The following is a 25,572-nucleotide window of genomic DNA, read 5'->3' as shown; positions in this document are numbered from 1 at the left end:
AAAAGAGAGGCAGGTCTATCGGATATTACCCTCTCTTTCTGTGTCTTATAATCTGGCTACCCTCGGCTCTCAGAGGGCAACCTTCGGTCGGTGCTCTTTCTTACGTCTCTCTGTTATGTTTAGAAAGAAACCAAAGAAAGAAGAAGACCTGGTGCATTTTGGTTGTGTTATGAAAAGTAAAGCAACGGCTGTTTAAATTGTGCGCTGCAACACATTTAGATTTATTAATAAAAGTGGAAGATGTTGTGTGTTGATCCACGTTTAAAAAACGTCCATTTTTGAGATTTTTTATAGGTTTTCTAACAAACCCCAAAAATTCTGGTTCCTATACCCGAAAGTGGAGTGATGAAATCCCTCAAAGGCTTTAAACAGTTTGAAAAGGTAAATATACAAGTATACAAGTAAAACACATTTTTTTAAGCACATGCCCTTATTTTTTTCAGAAGCGTTGGACAGGGATTTTGAGGACCCGGACAAATTATAAAAAAACAAGAAAGGAAGTTAACTTCGGCAAGCCGAAGTTTGTATATCATTGCTGTTATAAGAAATAATCAACTTTAGTAACACCATGTGAAATTTTTAAGGATAGTTGCTGGCTTCAGTGATATTAAAAAAAAAACATTTAATAATTTTTTAGACCATTTTTTTGACATTTATATTTTATAGTAATCGAATTCAAAATTCTTAAAAATATAAAAAATTATATTCCCAATATTATGAGATAATATGTCAAAGAGCCCCAAAGCTATAATTTTTTTATATTATTTTACCTCTAATTTTCCGATCGTTCCTATGGCAGCTATATGATATAGTCATCCGATTTTGAAAAAATTTTATTCGAAATTCAGAACTAATGTTATTTCCAAGTTTATAATGTTATATGTTAAAAAACACCGAAGATATAACTTTTTTAAAATTTTTTTCACGATAATACCTATGAAAGCTTTAAAATATAGTTGTCCGATCCGTCCGCCTCCGACTTATATACTACCTGCAGTAGAAAGAAGACTTCTGGGAAAGTTTCAGCCCGATAGCTTTAAAACCGAGAGACTAGTTTGCGTAGAAACGGACGGACAGACGGACATGGTTTGATAGACTCGTCTAGTGACGCTGATCAAGAACATATATGCTTCTGACTGAAATCATTATACCCTCTGCAAGGCTATAAGAAACACAGACTTGCAAATAATAATTGTAATTCTAGAGAAAATTTAAATTATACAATTTTAATAAAATATAGTTAAAAGTAAATTAATATATATATGTTTTTATTTCAAAATTTGGAAAGGTGAAACTCCATGGAAAAATCGCGAATTTCCGATGGGATTTCCCTGGGACGTTTCCCTTGCACGGGAAAGTCCCTGGTACAATCGCGAATTTTTGATGGGATTTCCCTGGGACGTGTGCCTTCCACGGTAAAGTCCATTGAAAAATGAGTATAAGGAACAGGGAAATCCTAGGGGACTTCGAAAAAATTTCAGAGAGCAACCTAATTCTACAGAAAATTTAAATTATAAAATTTAAATAAAATATAGTTAAAAGTAAATTAATATATATGTATTTTAAATTCAATATTTGGAAAGGCGAAACTCCATGGAAAAATGGCGAATTTCCGATGGGATTTCCCTGGGACGTGTGCCTTCCACGGTAAAGTCCATGGAAAAATGAGTATAAGGAACAGGGAAATCCTAGGGGACTTCGAAAAAATTTCAGAGAGCAACCTAATTCTACAGAAAATTTAAATTATAAAATTTAAATAAAATATAGTTAAAAGTAAATTAATATATATGTATTTTAAATTCAATATTTGGAAAGGCGAAACTCCATGGAAAAATCGCGAATTTCCGATGGGATTTCCCTGGGACGTGTGCCTTCCACGGTAAAGTCCATGGAAAAATGAGTATAAGGAACAGGGAAATCCTAGGGGACTTCGAAAAAATTTCAGAGAGCAACCTAATTCTACAGAAAATTTAAATTATAAAATTTAAATAAAATATAGTTAAAAGTAAATTAATATATATGTATTTTAAATTCAATATTTGGAAAGGCGAAACTCCATGGAAAAATGGCGAATTTCCGATGGGATTTCCCTGGGACGTTTCCCTTGCACGGGAAAGTCCCTGGTAAAATGGCGAATTTTTGATGGGATTTCCCTGGGACGTGTGCCTTGCACGGGAAAGTCCATGGAAAAATGAATATAAGGAACAGGGGAAATCCTAGGGGACTTCGACTTTCTGTGTACATCCCATAAACATGTATTCATCCCCTATTTTCAGTGACTCAATAAAAGTCAACCAATCGAACTATAGTAATTTATCTAAATGTACACATACACATAAACACGTTTTGGGTTCAATATCCCTACAAACATTTTTTACTTCTAGACTTCTAGAAGATGAAAATTATCGTCCGCGATATCGAATTCGGATCGCAGAAGTGACTCCCGTTGGAAAGAAATGTGCCTCTTCGGCGACACTTCCAGAAGTGACTTCGGCGATACTTCTGAAAGCGTGGCACATAAATAAACAGAAACTAAATTTTGTTTATACCTAACATAAAAATAAATTTGAAGGAATTATCTTCTATAATTAGGTGAAGAATCTTTGAATGCTTATTTCACTACAATCGAGCCAGGTAATGTGAAAATATCTAAATATACAGCTTCACGTAAATTCGCACTCTTTGTTGAGTTGGACATTTTAAAGTGTTATACAATTGAAAAAATTCCGAAAAACAAAGCAACACATAAATTTTATACAAAACTGGACTGACCACAAGTGAATTGCGAAATAAACTAACGCTCGGACGAAAAACAATAGCTTAGGTAAAAAATTACAGAAATTTTGTTTTTGTATCATCTATATATCTATCGTCCAGAAGTGTCTCAGAAGTTACTTCTTCGCGATCGCGACCCTTTTTGCTTTTGTGTGCTATCGTCTATCTATCGTCCAGAAGTGTCTCAGAAGTTACTTCTTTGCGATTGAAATGTGTGCTATCGCCTTTCTATCACTCAGAAGTGACTTAAAAGTTACTTCTACACGATATGTGTATATTTTGTGTTTGTAAAATGTGTACTATTGTCTTCCTATCTTCCGGAAGTGACTTCTGGACGATAGGCGATGGAAATATCGCCCTTTTGCTTGCAGGCTAAGTGGATGTGCTCTTTCCTATAAAACTAAGCTCTGAAAGGATTTGTTGAGTCAGTAGTATTTCAAAATTACCATGGACGATTATGTGATTATTGTGGAGTTTGTTGATGAGCCAGAGGTCATTGACGATGATGCTGAGCTACGGCGTATTTTCTGGCCCGAGGTCAGGGATGATGATGATGATGTATTGTCGCCATTAATAATATAATTTTACCCCAAGACGACGCTGATGATTCTGTTGAATGGTCGGATAACATGTGCGGAAAACACTTCGACGTGGACATGCTTTTTCAACCATCCCAGGAACCGAATGAGGGATTTCCCGACGACGATTATATATTTGATGAGCTCATAGCCAATGAGAATCCATTGTTTGAACGTTTAGACGATAGTTGGGATAGTGAGGAGAAACTTAATTGATGATTAAAAATTAAAAAAAGGAAATTCTGAATACTAAAATATTATTATTATTTATTTATTTGGGTTTTTTGTGTAACATTCGGGGATATGTCCAAATGTCTGGATGAAGGTGGAATTTCAGGGTGAAGGTGTGTATCAACAAGATATGCATATACTCATACTAGTACATTTCGTTGCACAGTCAAAACTTTTTTATTTCATAAATGAAGTTATGTATTTATTTATAAGTGTGTACTCTTAATCCGTTGCTGTTGGTAAGGGATTTGGTTTAAGGACATAACTCACAAGTAAATGTTTTTATTCTGAATCTAGAATGTAAACTAATGGGTTTTAAAATAAAATTGGTTTATAAACGTTCTGGAAACCTCGTTTGTATATATATAAATTACATGTATATGAATATATATATTTAAATATATATATATATATATGAAATCATGTAATAAATAAAGGATCCCAGAGTATAAAAGGCTATGTGGTTTTCGATATATAAATTAGTATACATCTGTAATTTCACTGAATATAACCAATCTATACTAGTACCGAAAATATTATGTATAATTGTGAGTATATATGTAATACTGTAAAGTAAATTTCTTATGTATCTTAGGACTTTATAGAATGAGACGAAACCTGTGATTGGATACACTAAAGTTGAAAATCTATGTATTGATTTTGAATATAAGATATTGGCTGCAAACTGAAGAAAACATCTTACGGGAACAAAATAGTTAGACTGGGACAACGAGCAAAAATAAATAAGTTTGCTACAAAAACACTTTTTAGGAAAGTGAGTGAAAATGGAATTTCTCATATTGTATATAGAGGAAAAGATATGAACAGATTTAACCCCGCCTTGATTGATTGGAATTGGAACAGTTTTTCAATAGAAACCATTGAGTTTCTTTATTTTACATATGTCTTTTTAAGAGTACCTAAGAGTGAAAGTCAACAAAAAAATATTCTAGTTAAGCCAATTCAACTTTTCCGGATACAATTCGAAGACATGGTTTTCGAGGAACACATCAGAAGGTTGGATACTTTGGAGGACTTCGAGGAAAAATACATAGCTAATTTACTTAAAGTATGGATTTCAATACAAACTTTGTCTTTGGAGTGACGACGATGCAACGGTTAGACCAGACACATGCCAGTGCTATAGTTTACCGAGTTTAAAAGACGAAGCTCTTAATATTATGCTGAAATATTATAAGTTAAAGCAACGATTGTATAAGTCCCCAACAATAAATAATCTTAATTGATACTGAAATTTAATTTAGATTGACTTTATTTTGAAATATTTTTTCAACATTTTTAAAATTAGTTTATCATTATAGTTAAAATCATTGCGCTTAAAATGTTTTAGGAAGCAATTTAAAAATTTCTTTTTACTTTTAAAGAGCCCATAGAGAATGCAAAAATGCTCAAAAGTGTTTGAAAAATAACCTTGTAGTTGCTGTTTGTTAAAAAAATATTTGATTGTGTTCTTCTTTAAAAATGCTATAAATTCCTTAGGTTGGGGATATTGTCCATATAAATCAAAATATTCCGCTGTTTTTTTTGTTTTCGAAATAGAATGCGCTTCAATGAGTACCGGGTTGGGTTGAAGAATCAGTGTTGGCAATAATTAGTGCTGGATAATTTTTTATGATTTTTTGTAGTTGATCTGATGGGAAGACTCCTTTAAAAATATTATTTGTATATACATTCCTTGAAAGTAAATTATCAATTTGTAATATATTCATTTTAAAGAATTACTCGAATATTTATATTATTATCAATATCAAACATAGAGTCGTATTCACAATAAACCAAATTCGTTACTGCTTCAGTAAGTGGTTATGAAAATCTTCCTTCAATTCGGATGGTTCCTTAAGTAATTAAATTTGAGCAAACCCTTGTGATTGAATAATCTGCAGTTAGATCGAACGCTAATATGAAGCTATTTGTATGAAACATTTCCCTTGAAATTTGAAAGCCTCGATTGAAATGTTTAATCCCAAAAACTTGACTTGAATAAAATATTATATCCTCTGGAGCTTTTCACATTTTCGACGTTTGAGTAATCCAACACAAGAGCTCCTTTAACTGTTCGAAATTAAAAGGATCTAATCCACGATTATCAGAGTAGGCTCGATTTCTTATCATGCGGAATGCTAGAAAGTTTGGTATCTGTCTAATAATTGCGTTATCTATCGATAATGTATTACTACCAGGATAAATGGTAAAAGATTTCACTTCTACTTTGTTAAACGGATAAAAATTATTTTTTGTTTGTAAAACATGATAATGAGCCAGCAAAATGCTTGGGTTAACTGTTATAAGATTCATAAAGATTTGCGCTTCTAGTATCTTTAAATTTGATTTAGTGCCAGTTTCCATTAAATAAAATGCTGTTTTTCAATATTGAAATTAATTCTTACATCAACGGTATTTACAAGAAATTTCGGTTTATTAAATATGTCTCCATGTACTTTTCCGTATAATTGTTACTAATTTGAAATATATGTTTAAGGGTTGCATTGGTGGTAAGGTAAAAATATTTGCCTGCAGTTATCCGTCCCAAATTTGGGAAATAACCTTCAAATGCTAAGTGACTTTTAGAGGCGTCTCTCCTATAGTTTAAAACTGTTTGCAAATACGGTCTATAATGATACTTGTATGTTATGCTCAATATGTTATTTAGATAAACTGAAGAACTTCTAAGCAAAGAATGTCAAATATGGCTATCAATTGCTTTATTTGACAGATTTCAGTTTTATTTATATATTTGATCTTCTTCTAATGTGAAGAGTGACAAAAATCGGAACAGATGGGATCTTGCGACCATTTGAATCTGTAATTAGAATTGAGATTTCATTTGGTGACCATATATCCAAATGATAATATTCAACATTTTTAAATTTAATATTTTGTTCCTTTCCCTTATAATGCAGCACACGAAGACATCGAGGTCTTTTACAACCTACTGACCTTGGTTTTATAATCTTTCACGTCCTGATACATAGTTAAGATCTTGATATGGTGATGTTTCCCTTTTTAATTTTTCTAGTTTTGCTTTTTAAATACGTTGTCGTTGATTAGGCTTCACTTTTAAGATTGGTTTTTCCAATCCTTTTTTTACCTCTGTTTTACTATTTAAAAAATATGTTTTTATTACCTTTCGTTTTCCTGGTTTTACATTCGTTTTTTTCATTTAAAATAATATTTTCGTCTTCACTTTCACGGGGTAAATCGGGGAACTCCAATTTTTCTGAATGTTAATGATCATACTTTAATTTAATTTTGATGTGCTAGCTTTTATATCATTCGAATATGTTGTTTGAGAATCATTTGTTGTACTAAGAGGTGGTTCTGATTTTGATGTGCTGGTTTTTATATCATTCCACTCTTTAGTTTGATGTTCGTTTGTTTTAGGGTAAAACTTTATATTTATTAATTCATTTCCGTTATCATTGTTTTTTTATTTAAGTGGTAGGGTTTATTAAAATAACTTTGATTAGATTGTGTTTAGTTTTAGTCGTTTTTATTTAAAGGTTTTCAAATATACCAGAAAGCAAGGAACTTATCAGAATAGGTAAAAACCCTCCTTTTTTCTTAGAGCTTAATGTACGTTTTGGACTTGAATGGTATCGCATTATACTTTATTAATGAATTTAGTTGTGTTTTAGTAACTTTATGGTTACCTTGTAATGTGTTTAATACAATCTCTATTAGTGTTTTTAATAGCTTATTATCACTATTACTTATAATAGCTTTATTTAGCCTATTGTCAGCCTTTTTGAGTACAAACAATAAATGTTTGTTCGCTTTCAAGCGATTTAGACTCTTTTTGCAAACCATTTTTGTCTGAATAGCAAACTGTGTATTCCGAATTTATAATGTATGATCTAAACCGTGTGGTTGCTCCAGTACTTCTTTATATATTCTAAATAACTCTGTTGTGTCACGTGGATTTTTAAAAGCGACAATATATTTGGTACTTAGTAAAATATCTCAGGTGTGCGAAGATCTATGATATATATTTTAAGTTACAACTATTACTGATAAGTTTCTTTGGTGTGATCCTTTAGTAAAAAGTTCACAAACATTCTTGTTAAAAGCTCCCATCATCAAGTCATCCAATATTAGGAGAATACATATGTTCATTTGTTTCATTTTCAATTGTTTCAGAAACACCTTTAAGGTATTCAACCTTCTTAAAATTGGGTTTGGCACTCTCCTTTCCATAACACCAAATAATCCGCTTTAAATAGTAAAAAGTTCACTCTGAGAAGGTTGTTTTTTCCTATCCTGATGGACTACAAATCGGCATCATGAAAGGGTTATAATTTGTGTAAACATTTTTATATATTATTTAAAAATTGTATTTTATACAGGTAAACTTAAAAATATTTTGGTTTTACAATTTTCTTATATTATAGTTTAAATTACACTACTTTTTCTTATTATTATCCTGGTAGCGTTTCTTAGCGCAGTTCTTTTCGAAATATGTATCAGATCCGCAATAATTACAATAAATAAGTTGAGAGTATTTCTTTTTGCAGGGGTCATCCCCAAACAAACCCTTTATGGAATCCATTGAGTAAAGAATTCTTTTAGTTCAACTATTTTTTATTGACTAAACTTTAAACATATGTGTCAGCGTTACAATACACCGCAAGTACAAATAGTTTAAACAAATCGTTTATTGCACATCCAAGTGGAAGCTTTTTTCTATGTATTCTACAATTCGTGAAAACGTTTGGGAGTTGGGTTAAACTTTTTCCAATATCTACATCAACAATGGTTGCCGATAAATATTTTTCCAAACATTTTTTTTATCACCGCGTACAATAATTGTACTTTATTTATTTAGGGGTGTAAGTATTTCATCTAGTGCTATATATGGTATATCATCCGCTGACCAATCCAATCCGTTTATATTTTGTCTGTTTAGGTTTCTTGTCTTATCCAATTCCTTTATGCTAAATGGAGGCAGCGGAGGAGGGAGCTGTTTAATAAAAAATTGTTTATTGTTTTCAAGTAAGTATTGAAAATCAACTATAACACTTAAGTTTCGATCTACAGTGCTCACTTTTTTATAACTGAATGCTCGATTTCATATCGTTCTCCTTTATATAGAGGTCCGATAGATTAAAACAAGCAATTTAAAAAAGGTGTTGAAGCATAATGGACACGCTTCAAGACAATGGAAATTAAAATTCCCGAAACACCAGGATCATGAAGTTATTTTTGGATTCGATTATTATGTAGTACATAATTAAAAATTGAAATGTGGTCTGTCAACGTCCAGGAAATTCTTACCTATGGTTTGGATGCAGCAAAACAAAAAAAATTTGGGGGATTTGATGTAGATCAATAGATGCAACTCCTAACTTACAAGGATCACTACGACTTGTAAATGCCGTATACAATTATTGATCATCCAACTATGACTAATAAAATTTAATTTTAGGTTTCGAAAATCAGATAAACAGTACGTGATGGAAACAAAATAGAGTTTAATAGTGAGTCGTGGCGAACCTTTATAAGATTAGAAATCTATTTTACAACATTTTTATGTTGAAACTCCATATTTATAGACAACAGTTATGTACCTTAATTCCTATGTGCGTAGCATTACAAAAATATGATATTCAACTATCTGATTTAGGTGGGTCTTGCGATAAAAATGTACAAATAGATTTAACACGATTGTGTTTTGAAATATCTGAAATGATGCGTAAAGAAATAAAAAGCGATGTACTTCAATATAAGCGATCACTTATGTCAAAGCATTCATCATCATCAAATAAAAAATAATCAAATGTGCAAACATGAAGTTATTAATAAAAATCAAAAGCAGGTTCGAAAGAACTTTATTCGCCGTAAATTTGTTCAAAAAGGGATTAACGATAAATGGCAAATTGATTTAGTTCAAATGATTCCTTTTAGTAATAAAAATAGTGTATATACTCTCGCAGAGGGTGTAATAAAATCATACGTTTCCGACCCTATAAAGTATATATATTCTTGATAAGCGTCACTAGACGAGTCGATCTAGCCATGTCCGTCCGCCTGTCCGTCCGTCTGTCCGTCCGGCTGCCCATCCGTCTGTCCGTCCGTTTCTACGCAAACTAGTCTCTTACTTTTAAAGCTTTCGGGCTGAAACTTTCCCAAAAGTCTTCTTTCTACTGCAGGTAGTATATAAGTCGGAACGAGACTGATCGGACAACTATATCTTATAGCTCCCATAGGAATTATCCGGGCAAAATTAAAAAAAAATTATATCTTCGGTGTTTTTTTTAATATTACATTATAAACTTGAAAATAACATAAGTTCTGAATTTCGAATTAAATTTTTTTAAAATCGAATGACTATATCATATAGCTGTCATAAGAACGATCGGAAAACTGGTAGGAACATAATATGAAACAAATTTTTGGTTTGGTAATTTTTTAAATATAACCTTCTTAACTTGGAAACAACATTTTTTAATTAGTTCTAACATTCGAATTAAATAAAATCGGACGAATATATCATATAGCTTTCATAGGAACGATCAAAAGTCAGTAAAATTCCTTAAAAATTTCACATGGTGTTACTAAAGTTGATTTTTTTTTTATAACTGCAGGGGCGTACAAACATCGGCTGGCTGAACCTAACTTTCTTTCTTGTTTAATTCTACATTTGGAGAATTAATGAAAAATGTACATATTTATCATTATCATACCTATTCAAACTTGAAAGCATCTACCTCAGGGAAGGAAGTATATGTGCATTGAAATTATTTAAAAAAAAATATATAAAATAATTATATTAGGTTTTTGATTAAATTTATTTTATATTGCAGTAGGTCCGGTCTGATGGCTGGCAATTGCCATAGCGGTATTTTTTTTAGCTGCAAGAAAGTCTTTAGTTTTACGAGCTGTGTGGATTCGCGCGTTGACTTACAGGAATATCCACTCATCCCCAAAAGGTCTCCAGCAAATTCGATGAGCACAGTTTCCAGTAACTCTATATATATTTCTGCATGTGTTCTAGTCGGTATAAAACAAAGTGGAGACTTCCCAGCATACCCAAATCCGGCCCAAACCATTAATGATCCTCCACCGTGATTTCGTTTATGGCAGATCTTTCGTGGTTGCCTTTTGTCGCGCCAATACTTTTGATAGGAGTCAGGACCGTCTAAATTAAATTTTTTTTCGTCCGTAAATATAACTTTTTTAAACTCCACCGACCAAAATTTGTATTGCTCAGCAAATTGTAGACGAGCGGTTATGTGACGCATTTATAGCCTTGGTACAGCATCGCGTAAACCATATGTAACCATTTTGTTCTGGTTCAAAATTTGGTTTATACGTCTCTTGGATACGTCAAGATTCAATTGACCTTTTATCTCCATGCAAGACTTGTTGTCATGAACAGCTAGACGCCGAATTTTTCTCTTGCACCGCTCGTCGATTTCAGTGGGCCCGCCGCTTTGCTTTATTTTTCCATAATTTCCCGTATTTTTAAGGAAGTTTCTTATTGTATTCCTGTGCCTATTTAATTTGGCAGCAATATAAGAAATGGTCTGGCCAGATTCAGCCAGTCGACTGGCTGCAGTCCTTTGATCATGCCGCGATCTTCCTCTGACAAATGTAAACCAATTGGCAATCTACCGTAAAATCAAACTTAATATTAATTATTTTATTCTACCAGGATAAACAATCTATTTTACTTACGTTCCGTTGATTAAAAAATATTTTTAGAACGCACCTTTTAGCTTACTCGCTATCAATAACACCATAATCTCAATTTGCACATATACTTATTTCCTATTAAAAACACAAGTTTCAGCACATGTTATTAAAAACGGTACAACGATTGATGCCCAAAGAGGACCATTGAATTAGGAGATGTTTATAAAAGATAAGAATACAAAACTGCTTACTTACAAAAACTGTACCGTTAAATAAAAGAAAATTAAAAAGTGCACATATACTTATTTCCCTGAGGTATATGCGAACGCTTTAATCGAAGATAAAAAAATCGTATGTGGAAAATGTTTAGTCTGATAGGTAAATATAGATGGGTTCATTAAATTAAAGACATTCTATACGAATATAATATTTCATATCACCGAACCATTAAAATGAAACCGGTTGATGTATGCATTCAAAATGAGGAATTTATTTTAAAATCAGTATACTCGTATAATATTTCAAAGGTATTTCCAAAACATAAATTTTCAGTAGGAGACTTAGTAAGAATAAGTAAATATAAAGGAGCATTTATAAAAGGTTCTGAACCAAATTGGACAACGGAAATTTTTGAACTAACAAAAGATAAGTTAGGCTACCCTGTAACATATGAGTTGCGAGATTATGAACAAGAACTTTAACGAGTTAATGATCCCAATGCATGCAGGTAGAAAAATAAAATAGTAATAATAAAAAAATAATAAAAAGATGACAGAATAAAATTAAGGTGAAATGGCTTGGACTTGATAAAACTCATTCCTGGTGGATAGATGAGAAAAATTTGCTGAAATAAAATATTGGAATAACACAAAACACATATATAATTCATTAAATTATTTTATTATTATTATTTTTTTTTTCATGTTAATATTAATTTTTTTGTTGTATTAAAATATATATATTTTACAATTTTTATGTTAAATTATCATTATCTACAAAGTTTCTTAACTCATTATGACCATAAGCTAAGATGTTAAAGATATTAGGTAGTACAAATCTTTTATCATCCTTATAATTAAGACTAATTTTATTTACAATTTCAGCTGTTATTTTTTTTATTTATACATTTTATATAATCAGAATGCGATAATTTATTACAGATTTACAGACTTTTGAACACTCTTTATCTTTCATACCCTCTTTCACGACTAAAATTGAATACGCCTTGGCTTTTAAGGATTTCATAATTTGACCCGCGTCCTTCATTAAAACTAATTCTTTATTATTAGCAGGAATATTATTATATTGAATATTTTGTTTCAAATTCGACGTATCAAAGGGGTTGGCGGTCATGTATATGGGTCATATATATGGGTTTTTATATATGGGTTTGTCAAGAACTATTCTAGTTTGTGTAGATTCCATTGCTGCTAAATCGGGGCCAAAACTTTCTACGCTGTGAAAATTATGTTTACCTATTAGTTGTATTCCATTGTATTTCCGTAAAAAGCCTTATTCATAAGTTTAAAAAAGTTTTTTTCAAATTCATTTTTAGCCAATTTTCTATGATTTGTATTTAAATCAATACTGCTTCAACCAACATGGCTGTTTAAAAGAAAGTACCCTATCATTTTTTTCAATTTAACCCCATGTTGGATACACAGCTGTAAATTTTTTAAATTAAATTATGTAATTTAATTTGTTTGTTAGATCAGCAATTAATTTTTGTGTTTTCGATCCTGGTGGTAATTTATTTTCAGGACAAAAGGGCAGGGAATTATGTGCTGTGTGAAGCTCATCCGGATATTCTAGGTCTACTTCGAGCATAAACCCTATATCTCCACTCGTTGATGTATTTAATGTTAGGTCATTTATTTCCTGTTCGTATGATAAGAAACTGCTATTTACTGCTATCAAAATCATTTAAATATTTATTGTTTGCAACTGAAATTCTCTAAGTACACTGAGTCAACCTCTGCTGTTACATAATTTACAGGACCAAATACGTATTTGTTTAAACATATTTTCCTTAAAATTTTCGAAGACGTCTGCTAGAATCATTACGTCTGATTCTAAATATATAATTAAATAATCTCTTAAATTCCTACAATTAAAGGTAGACGAAACCTTTTGTGGATATGCATAATCCGTTTAAGAACATTTTTGATCTGTCAGCGAATTATAAAAATATTCAATGGCTGCAAGTTTTGGTTCATTAAGTTTTTCTAAACTATCTAAAAAGGAGTAGGGAAATACTCTAGAATTGTATTTTACATTGGTTAGTTGCATTAAGTCTAATAGTTTGTAATAGTGCAATATATATTTCCTTATTACAAGGAATTGGTTTTAAATTTTCCCCAAGTTGTCTTATAAATAAATGTAATAAATGTACCTCGACAGATTATGAAATACAACAGGGAAAAAGGCTTCTTTAAGTCTGTACTCATTCGTGCAATCTTTATGTATAGGACCTATAAAACTACCTGAAAATTAGTTAAATATTTATCCCCTACTCCTCGGATGGGAAGTTTGCAGGCGCAGCAATTGTCGTTCTCGTGGCAGTACTTCTCACAAGGGTCCAATTCTCTGGTTGGTTCCTTAATGGATTGGTCCCCTTTAGAAAAGTAAACAATAATATATTATACAATCTGCATCTGTTTGGAGGTTGTATTAGGTTTTGGGTATTCAGCCGATACTTTCCCACACTCTTTTGTATCATGAGTGGTATTTGTGGTCGTTATAAATTTGAATTTGAATGCTGCGAGTAACATATCTTTTTCATAGAAGTTATGTATGCATAATGCATTGATTTTTGTATTCAATATTCAGCAAATTTATATGAGTTGGTCTTTCTGAATAATCAGTTCTTACTACAGGTCTCAAAATTTCGATTTAGCGTCGCTTGTGAACAGCTGTCTTTACGTTTGTGCTCCGAGTTTTTGTCTTTTTCCGTGATTTTGTGCGAGTGTTCTATGTGTATAATGCTTAGCCTAAAAATTGCGTTAGAAATTTTAAATAGATTTCCCAGTAAACGGGTACGTGCTTATAGTTATTTTAACATTTTTATTAGATTTTTTAATCTCTTAGCTTTGTTTGTGTAACTTACACTCTCTAAACTTGCTAAAACTCTTTTACTCCCTCTCAATCTCCCTCGCTCTATTTTATTACTGTAATTTACCCTCTCCTTTTTTGGTTCTATTTCTGTAACTCTCTCTCTTTTTTCTCTCTCTCTTGCTTGATTTACATTGTCCTTGTTCGTGCTTAAAGTTGTTAGTGTCGCACAGGTCACGCTCAGTCGAAAGAATATTTTTTCTTTCGTACTCTCTTACGCTTGATAAATTATCGCAATCTCGCGCTCTTATCTTTTTTTGTGTTTTGTGCCTTTGTGATTTTTGAATTTGATCCTATTGCCAAATTTACTTTGAGGTATTTTTGATATTTTATTTCTTTTTGTTTTCTTATAATGGCTCTTGTCTGTTCTAAGAAAAATTGTACACTTGCGTCTTTAACTAAAGACCCCTTAATTTTTTGCTGGCTCTGCGATTCGATGACGTACGTCCAATGTGCAGGATTCACCGGCAGAGTAAAAGATTTTATTGATTTTACTCTGGTGGTTATGTGGTTATGTGGGTCCTGCAAGGAAATGGTGGTTGAGATGAGCGGCTTTATGAAGCAGACTCTAGACAGCCTAATGAATATCTCAGGTGCTTTTAGGCAACTCAATGAAGGGTTCAATACCGTCTGTGCCCAGTTTAATAATAAAAAATTATTAACCGAGTTGGTAGCAGCAGTTCCTGTTCACAATGGGGTAAACGAACCAACTGTGCGTATGGATACAGCTAGCTCGAGTGAAGTCCATGTTTCCCATCCGAATATATTTTATTTTCATACGCTCGTAGGATATCGTCTTTTAAAATATTTGCTCCGTCTGATGTTTATAATGTTTTACTTACTGAAAGCGTTTGACTTAATGATAATTTGGTAATTGAAGAATTTTTTCCAAATAAACCGAGAACAAATAACAGGCCCTCTACTGTGCCAAAAAACTAAAAAGTTTAATTTTGGCGAATCAAAATGTTAGAGGACTAAATATGAAGCTACCCAAGCTTTATGCTGACTCCTCTGCATTTACTGAAGATATTTTAGCTTTTACGGAAACTTGGCTGAAACCAGAGATATCCGACTCTCAAGTTCTGTCTAATAACTTTAATACTTATACGATCAATCGCCACTCACATAGGGGGGCGGTGTGCTGATTGCTGTTACCTTTAGCCTAACATCTGAAAGAATTCTCATTCATATCCCGAATGAAATTGAATTTCTAAGTGTGAAAGTTTCCTTGCAATCTTTATCTGTTTTTGTTACATGTTCTTATATTCCACCTGGCTCTGACCTAGTAATTTATGAGCAGCATCTGTCTGCAATAAAATCTGTTTTGTCCCTTCTTTCTAACAGAGACCTTTTGATTGTTTTCCTACTGACTCATTTGTCGCTATGCCTTTATCCGCTCATGATTTTGTGGATGACCTTTTAGAATTATCGTTACAGCAAGTAAGCTTTATAAAAATTTTTTTAAGTGGAAAATTAGATCTTGTGCTTGTTTCAGACCCGTCTAAAATCACAGTATATAGAATTGACGATCTTGTTGTACCTGAAGACTGATATCATACAACTATGGAACAGACAATTTGTCTCCCCTGCTGTGATACCCTCTCACCTTTAGTGTCTCCAACTTAAATGAGATGTTTTCGTAAATGTGACTATAATAAAGGTGACTATATGATTTCTCATTATAATTTGAAAGACTTGTACAGTTATACAGGCATTGATAGTGCCACTAAACTATTGTATACAGTGTATAATAATTCCTAAACAGGCCTGCTTGGTTTACCAATGCACTTCAAAGACTTAAAAACCTTAAGTCAAACACTTATAAAATATAAAAAAAAATCGTGAAAGCCAGCAGACTTTTTGATGTATGTGGTGACTTGTTCGGATTTAAGTGTTCTAAACAGTCATTGTTATTCTATGTATCTAAGTCGATGTAAATTTGTTTTTAGTTAATTTCAAGCGTAATTCATGGGCATCACCGTTATCGGTACGTCTTAACTCAGTGGAGCCACGGCCGCATTCTGCAATTGCTGATTTATTTGCAGGGTTTTTCCAAACTAACTACCCTAATTCCTTAAATAGGGCAAGTTGTATTTTTTCCCCTGTAAATACCGAAAGCTCTTTCTTAAGAGATTTAGCAATAACAACGCCAACTTGTTCTCCCGGTCCAGATGGACTTCCTGGATGTGTGCTTAAGTTTTGTGCGTCAACCATTTGTAAACCGATTCTTCAACTTTTCAATTTGTCTATTTCATCATCAGTTTTTCCTTTTATCTGGAAGGACTCTTTTATTATTCCACGCCATAAAAAGGGTGTGAAGGCGGATGCCCAAAATTATAGAGGTATTTCTAAACTGTCGGCAATTCCTAAAACATTTAAATGTATAATCACTTCTCATTTTCAACACTTATGTTCCTCGCTCATATCAATGTGACAGCATGGTTTTGTTAAGCGAAGATCGAGCACCGCCAACCTTCTTGAATCGAAATCTTTTATAATATATGGATTTAAGAAAAAAATGCAGACTGACATTGTATATACAGATTATAGATAGTAAGACCCTTGACTCCTTTAACCACTCTCTTTCTTTATTAAAATTAGATCAGCTTGGGTTTGCTGGTAATATATTATCTTGAATTGTTACTTGAATGGCAGGACTCATCTGGAGTGCCCCAGGGTTGTCAATTGGTCCCATTGCTGTTTACTTTGTTTATTAATGATCTTCCCTTAATCATAACACATTCTCTTTTGTTTATCGCATAATGATATAGCGTCGGGACTTAACTTACAGTCAGATATTGATTGTTTTTATGGATGGTGTGAGTCCAACGTTTTAAATTTGAACTGCCTTAAATGCAATGTTATGACTTTTTTTGGGGTACTTCTACGTTTATCAGTTATTTTCTTAAAAATACATAATACTACCACATTATGTCCACTGTTAACAAAACCATGAGTGTTCTTGGGTTTATAAAGCGTTGGTCAAAAGAATTTGATGACCCATATACGACCAAATTATTATTTACCACCCTTGTCCGTCCTTTTTTGGAATATTGTTCGTCGGTTTGGAGTCCACAATATCAAGTGCACAACGACCTTATTGAGTCGGAACAAAAAAATGTCTCCTATTTTCCCTGCGTAGTTTGAAATGGGATCAAAACGTAAGGCTACCTTCCTACCAGAGTAGATTACAATTGCTTAATTTTCCTACACTTCTAAAACGTAGAACAATGCTTGTTACTATTTTTATACTAAATCTTATAAGAGGTGACATTGCTTCTTCAGATCTTTTAAACCGCCTAACATTCAATGTTCCTGTTGGACCAACACGAAACTGTTATCCTCTAAATTTGCCACGAAGCACATAAAATTTTTGTCTGCACCGGCCCTTTCGCGTTCTATGTAATAACTATAACAACCTTTATCATTTAATTTGCATTTCAACTTCTATCCCGGTATTAAATACTAATATTTTAACTCATTTGCTTCATTCTTACTTCTGCCTTTTATTTTCATGTATGTTTCGTCTCTATTTGTTTTATGTATCTTCCTCGCGAACTCGCATTTTTTTGCCAAAATTGATAAAAGGGCCCCGCGCGTAAGAAGCACTTGCTGGTTGTCGTTGGGCCACTTGTTTGTACTGTTCGAAGTGCATCAACGTCCATATATAAACATTTATACTATAATGTTTTTTTTCTCGAACTGTTTTATTACAGAAAAATCAATTTCAACACAGCTGTATCTAATGATATCTTGCTGACATTCGTCTAAACATGTATATGATTTCGTATATTGCAATCTTTCTCTTGCAGCACTCTGTTGTCTCATGTTTGCGAATTGTTTTCTAAGATGATTTTTATATTCAATGGATTCAATCAAGCACCATTTAAAATAATAATTATAATTGTTTTGCACATTGATGAAAGCATTTCCTGCCTTTATACGTCGCGGTGCAGTAATATATGTATCCCTTGACGGGAATGTAATTTTATAATTAATAGTTCAAAATATTTAAAGGATTTCATAGACTTGCTTGCGTTTGATAAATAATCAAGGGTTTTATTTATTTATTTATTTATTTTTTTCATCAGTAAATTTTTTATAAAATATATATATATATTGCTACTAAAATGTTTCATTGTTTTAATACAATTTTCTTCATCAGTAAATTTTATATGTAATCCAAAAACTTTGATGCTAAATTTTATTGAAATATAATTCTTACAATAAAAATGTTCCGAATTTTTAAAATATTAGCTTGACATTTACTTTTATCTCAATCAAGTCAATACCAGGTGTAAATTCTTCAGCAAGCCACAGCAGTACCGCAAATAAATCCCTCGACGGAACCTACGTCGAACTTAAAAATTTTATACGTTTGTTTAACAGCTTAGTTCCCGAAGTCGAATCCGATATCCTTTTAAGAAAAGGAAGCATTAGGAACAGTAAAGGCTTACCAGATCACATAAGTAAATTACGCATGTTTTTAAATTACGCCTAAAATACTTTAAATTTATCATTCGCTTGCAGAAATCTCAATAAAATCTGTTTTGTCCCTTCTTTCTAACAGAGACCTTTTGATTGTTTTAGGTGACTTTAATGTACCTGATATTGGTCTTGGTCTCCTCCTACTGACTCATTTGTCGCTATGCCTTTATCCGCCCATGATTTTGTGGATGACCTTTTAGAATTATCGTTACAGCAAGTAAGCTTTTAAAAAATTTTTTAAGTGGAAAATTAGATGTTGTGCTTGTTTCAGACCCGTCTAAAATCACAGTATATAGAATTGACGATCTTGTTGTACCTGAAGACTGATATCATACAACTATGGAACAGACAATTTGTCTCCCCTGCTGTGATACCCTCTCACCTTTAGTGTCTCCAACTTAAATGAGATGTTTTCGTAAATGTGACTATAATAAAGGTGACTATATGATTTCTCATTATAATTTGAAAGACTTGTACAGTTATACAGGCATTGATAGTGCCACTAAACTATTGTATACAGTGTATAATAAATCCTAAACAGGCCTGCTTGGTTTACCAATGCACTTCAAAGACTTAAAAACCTTAAGTCAAACACTTATAAAATATAAAAAAAAAATCGTGAAAGCCAGCAGACTTTGGTGACTTGTTCGGATTTAAGTGTTCTAAACAGTCATTGTTATTCTATGTATCTAAGTCGATGTAAATTTGTTTTTAGTTAATTTCAAGCGTAATTCCTGGGCATCACCGTTATCGGTACGTCTTAACTCAGTGGAGCCACGGCCGCATTCTGCAATTGCTGATTTGTTTGCAGGGTTTTTCCAAACTAACTACCCTAATTCCTTAAATAGGGCAAGTTGTATTTTTTCCCCTGTAAATACCGAAAGCTCTCTCTTAAGAGATTTAGCAATAACAACGCCAACTTGTTCTCCCGGTCCAGATGGACTTCCTGGATGTGTGCTTAAGTTTTGTGCGTCAACCATTTGTAAACCGATTCTTCAACTTTTCAATTTGTCTATTTCATCATCAGTTTTTCCTTTTATCTGGAAGGACTCTTTTATTATTCATAAAAAGGGTGTGAAGGCGGATGCCCAAAATTATAGAGGTATTTCTAAACTTTCAATTCCTAAAACATTTAAATGTATAATCACTTCTCATTTTCAACACTTATGTTCCTCGCTCATATCAATGTGACAGCATGGTTTTGTTAAGCGAAGATCGAGCACCGCCAACCTTCTTGAATCGAAATCTTTTATAATATATGGATTTAAGAAAAAAATGCAGACTGACATTGTATATACAGATTATAGATAGTAAGACCCTTGACTCCTTTAACCACTCTCTTTCTTTATTAAAATTAGATCAGCTTGGGTTTGCTGGTAATATATTATCTTGAATTGTTACTTGAATGGCAGGACTCATCTGGAGTGCCCTAGGGTTGTCAATTGGTCCCATTGCTGTTTACTTTGTTTATTAATGATCTTCCCTTAATCATAACACATTCTCTTTTGTTTATCGCATAATGATATAGCGTCGGGACTTAACTTACAGTCAGATATTGATTGTTTTTATGGATGGTGTGAGTACAACGTTTTAAATTTGAACTGCCTTAAATGCAATGTTATGACTTTTTTTGGGGTACTTCTACGTTTATCAGTTATTTTCTTAAAAATACATAATACTACCACATTATGTCCACTGTTAACAAAACCATGAGTGTTCTTGGGTTTATAAAGCGTTGGTCAAAAGAATTTGATGACCCATATACGACCAAATTATTATTTACCACCCTTGTCCGTCCTTTTTTGGAATATTGTTCGTCGGTTTGGAGTCCACAATATCAAGTGCACAACGACCTTATTGAGTCGGAACAAAAAAATGTCTCCTATTTTCCCTGCGTAGTTTGAAATGGGATCAAAACGTAAGGCTACCTTCCTACCAGAGTAGATTACAATTGCTTAATTTTCCTACACTTCTAAAACGTAGAACAATGCTTGTTACTATTTTTATACTAAATCTTATAAGAGGTGACATTGCTTCTTCAGATCTTTTAAACCGCCTAACATTCAATGTTCCTGTTAGACCAACACGAAACTGTTATCCTCTAAATTTGCCACGAAGCACATAAAATTTTTGTCTGCACCGGCCCTTTCGCGTTCTATGTAATAACTATAACAACCTTTATCATTTAATTTGCATTTCAACTTCTATCCCGGTATTAAATACTAATATTTTAACTCATTTGCTTCATTCTTACTTCTGCCTTTTATTTTCATGTATGTTTCGTCTCTATTTGTTTTATGTATCTTCCTCGCGAACTCGCATTTTTTTGCCAAAATTGATAAAAGGGCCCCGCGCGTAAGAAGCACTTGCTGGTTGTCGTTGGGCCACTTGTTTGTACTGTTCGAAGTGCATCAACGTCCATATATAAACATTTATACTATAATGTTTTTTTTCTCGAACTGTTTTATTACAGAAAAATCAATTTCAACACAGCTGTATCTAATGATATCTTGCTGACATTCGTCTAAACATGTATATGATTTCGTATATTGCAATCTTTCTCTTGCAGCACTCTGTTGTCTCATGTTTGCGAATTGTTTTCTAAGATTCATTCAATGGATTCAATCAAGCACCATTTAAAATAATAATTATCATTGTTTTGCACATTGATCAAAGCATTTCCTGCCTTTATACGTCGCGGTGCAGTAATATATGTATCCCTTGACGGGAATGTAATTTTATAATTAATAGTTCAAAATATTTAAAGGATTTCATAGACTTGCTTGCGTTTGATAAATAATCAAGGGTTTTATTTATTTATTTTTTTCATCAGTAAATTTTTTATAAAATATATATATATATTGCTACTAAAATGTTTCATTGTTTTAATACAATTTTCTTCATTAGTAAATTTTATATGTAATCCAAAAACTTTGATGCTAAATTTTATTGAAATATAATTCTTACAATAAAAATGTTCCGAATTTTTAAAATATTAGCTTGACATTTACTTTTATCTCAATCAAGTCAATACCAGGTGTAAATTCTTCAGCAAGCCACAGCAGTACCGCAAATAAATCCCTCGAAATTCGACGGAACCTACGTCGAACTTAAAAATTTTATACGTTTGTTTAACAGCTTAGTTCCCGAAGTCGAATCCGATATCCTTTTAAGAAAAGGAAGCATTAGGAACAGTAAAGGCTTACCAGATCACATAAGTAAATTACGCATGTTTTTAAATTACGCCTAAAATACTTTAAATTTATCATTCGCTTGCAGAAATCTCAATAAAATCTGTTTTGTCCCTTCTTTCTAACAGAGACCTTTTGATTGTTTTAGGTGACTTTAATGTACCTGATATTGGTCTTGGTCTCCTCCTACTGACTCATTTGTCGCTATGCCTTTATCCGCCCATGATTTTGTGGATGACCTTTTAGAATTATCGTTACAGCAAGTAAGCTTTATAAAAAATTTTTTAAGTGGACAATTAGATCTTGTGCTTGTTTCAGACCCGTCTAAAATCACAGTATATAGAATTGACGATCTTGTTGTACCTGAAGACTGATATCATACAACTATGGAACAGACAATTTGTCTCCCCTGCTGTGATACCCTCTCACCTTTAGTGTCTCCAACTTAAATGAGATGTTTTCGTAAATGTGACTATAATAAAGGTGACTATATGATTTCTCATTATAATTTGAAAGACTTGTACAGTTATACAGGCATTGATAGTGCCACTAAACTATTGTATACAGTGTATAATAAATCCTAAACAGGCCTGCTTGGTTAACCAATGCACTTCAAAGACTTAAAAACCTTAAGTCAAACACTTATAAAATATAAAAAAAAAATCGTGAAAGCCAGCAGACTTTTTGATGTATGTGGTGACTTGTTCGGATTTAAGTGTTCTAAACAGTCATTGTTATTCTATGTATCTAAGTCGATGTAAATTTGTTTTTAGTTAATTTCAAGCGTAATTCATGGGCATCACCGTTATCGGTACGTCTTAACTCAGTGGAGCCACGGCCGCATTCTGCAATTGCTGATTTATTTGCAGGGTTTTTCCAAACTAACTACCCTAATTCCTTAAATAGGGCAAATTGTATTTTTTCCCCTGTAAATACCGAAAGCTCTCTCTTAAGAGATTTAGCAATAACAACGCCAACTTGTTCTCCCGGTCCAGATGGACTTCCTGGATGTGTGCTTAAGTTTTGTGCGTCAACCATTTGTAAACCGATTCTTCAACTTTTCAATTTGTCTATTTCATCATCAGTTTTTCCTTTTATCTGGAAGGACTCTTTTATTATTCATAAAAAGGGTGTGAAGGCGGATGCCCAAAATTATAGAGGTATTTCTAAACTGTCGGCAATTCCTAAAACATTTAAATGTATAATCACTTCTCATTTTCAACACTTATGTTCCTCGCTCATATCAATGTGACAGCATGGTTTTGTTAAGCGAAGATCGAGCACCGCCAACCTTCTTGAATCGAAATCTTTTATAATATATGGATTTAAGAAAAAAATGCAGACTGACATTGTATATACAGATTATAGATAGTAAGACCCTTGACTCCTTTAACCACTCTCTTTCTTTATTAAAATTAGATCAGCTTGGGTTTGCTGGTAATATATTATCTTGAATTGTTACTTGAATGGCAGGACTCATCTGGAGTGCCCCAGGGTTGTCAATTGGTCCCATTGCTGTTTACTTTGTTTATTAATGATCTTCCCTTAATCATAACACATTCTCTTTTGTTTATCGCATAATGATATAGCGTCGGGACTTAACTTACAGTCAGATATTGATTGTTTTTATGGATGGTGTGAGTACAACGTTTTAAATTTGAACTGCCTTAAATGCAATGTTATGACTTTTTTTGGGGTACTTCTACGTTTATCAGTTATTTTCTTAAAAATACATAATACTACCACATTATGTCCACTGTTAACAAAACCATGAGTGTTCTTGGGTTTATAAAGCGTTGGTCAAAAGAATTTGATGACCCATATACGACCAAATTATTATTTACCACCCTTGTCCGTCCTTTTTTGGAATATTGTTCGTCGGTTTGGAGTCCACAATATCAAGTGCACAACGACCTTATTGAGTCGGAACAAAAAAATGTCTCCTATTTTCCCTGCGTAGTTTGAAATGGGATCAAAACGTAAGGCTACCTTCCTACCAGAGTAGATTACAATTGCTTAATTTTCCTACACTTCTAAAACGTAGAACAATGCTTGTTACTATTTTTATACTAAATCTTATAAGAGGTGACATTGCTTCTTCAGATCTTTTAAACCGCCTAACATTCAATGTTCCTGTTGGACCAACACGAAACTGTTATCCTCTAAATTTGCCACGAAGCACATAAAATTTTTGTCTGCACCGGCCCTTTCTATGTAATAACTATAACAACCTTTATCATTTAATTTGCATTTCAACTTCTATCCCGGTATTAAATACTAATATTTTAACTCATTTGCTTCATTCTTACTTCTGCCTTTTATTTTCATGTATGTTTCGTCTCTATTTGTTTTATGTATCTTCCTCGCGAACTCGCATTTTTTTGCCAAAATTGATAAAAGGGCCCCGCGCGTAAGAAGCACTTGCTGGTTGTCGTTGGACCACTTGTTTGTACTGTTCGAAGTGCATCAACGTCCATATATAAACATTTATACTATAATGTTTTTTTTCTCGAACTGTTTTATTACAGAAAAATCAATTTCAACACAGCTGTATCTAATGATATCTTGCTGACATTCGTCTAAACATGTATATGATTTCGTATATTGCAATCTTTCTCTTGCAGCACTCTGTTGTCTCATGTTTGCGAATTGTTTTCTAATATGATTTTTATATTCAATGGATTCAATCAAGCACCATTTAAAATAATAATTATCATTGTTTTGCACATTGATCAAAGCATTTCCTGCCTTTATACGTCGCGGTGCAGTAATATATGTATCCCTTGACGGGAATGTAATTTTATAATTAATAGTTCAAAATATTTAAAGGATTTCATAGACTTGCTTGCGTTTGATAAATAATCAAGGGTTTTATTTATTTATTTTTTTCATCAGTAAATTTTTTATAAAATATATATATATATTGCTACTAAAATGTTTCATTGTTTTAATACAATTTTCTTCATTAGTAAATTTTATATGTAATCCAAAAACTTTGATGCTAAATTTTATTGAAATATAATTCTTACAATAAAAATGTTCCGAATTTTTAAAATATTAGCTTGACATTTACTTTTATCTCAATCAAGTCAATACCAGGTGTAAATTCTTCAGCAAGCCACAGCAGTACCGCAAATAAATCCCTCGAAATTCGACGGAACCTACGTCGAACTTAAAAATTTTATACGTTTGTTTAACAGCTTAGTTCCCGAAGTCGAATCCGATATCCTTTTAAGAAAAGGAAGCATTAGGAACAGTAAAGGCTTACCAGATCACATAAGTAAATTACGCATGTTTTTAAATTACGCCTAAAATACTTTAAATTTATCATTCGCTTGCAGAAATCTCAATAAAATCTGTTTTGTCCCTTCTTTCTAACAGAGACCTTTTGATTGTTTTAGGTGACTTTAATGTACCTGATATTGGTCTTGGTCTCCTCCTACTGACTCATTTGTCGCTATGCCTTTATCCGCCCATGATTTTGTGGATGACCTTTTAGAATTATCGTTACAGCAAGTAAGCTTTATAAAAAATTTTTTAAGTGG

The sequence above is a fragment of the Drosophila biarmipes genome, unplaced genomic scaffold (assembly GCF_025231255.1).
Source record: "Drosophila biarmipes strain raj3 unplaced genomic scaffold, RU_DBia_V1.1 ptg000004l, whole genome shotgun sequence".
In the NCBI taxonomy this organism is placed as follows: Eukaryota; Metazoa; Arthropoda; class Insecta; order Diptera; family Drosophilidae; genus Drosophila; species Drosophila biarmipes.
Note: the sequence above shows the minus strand (reverse complement) of the source record.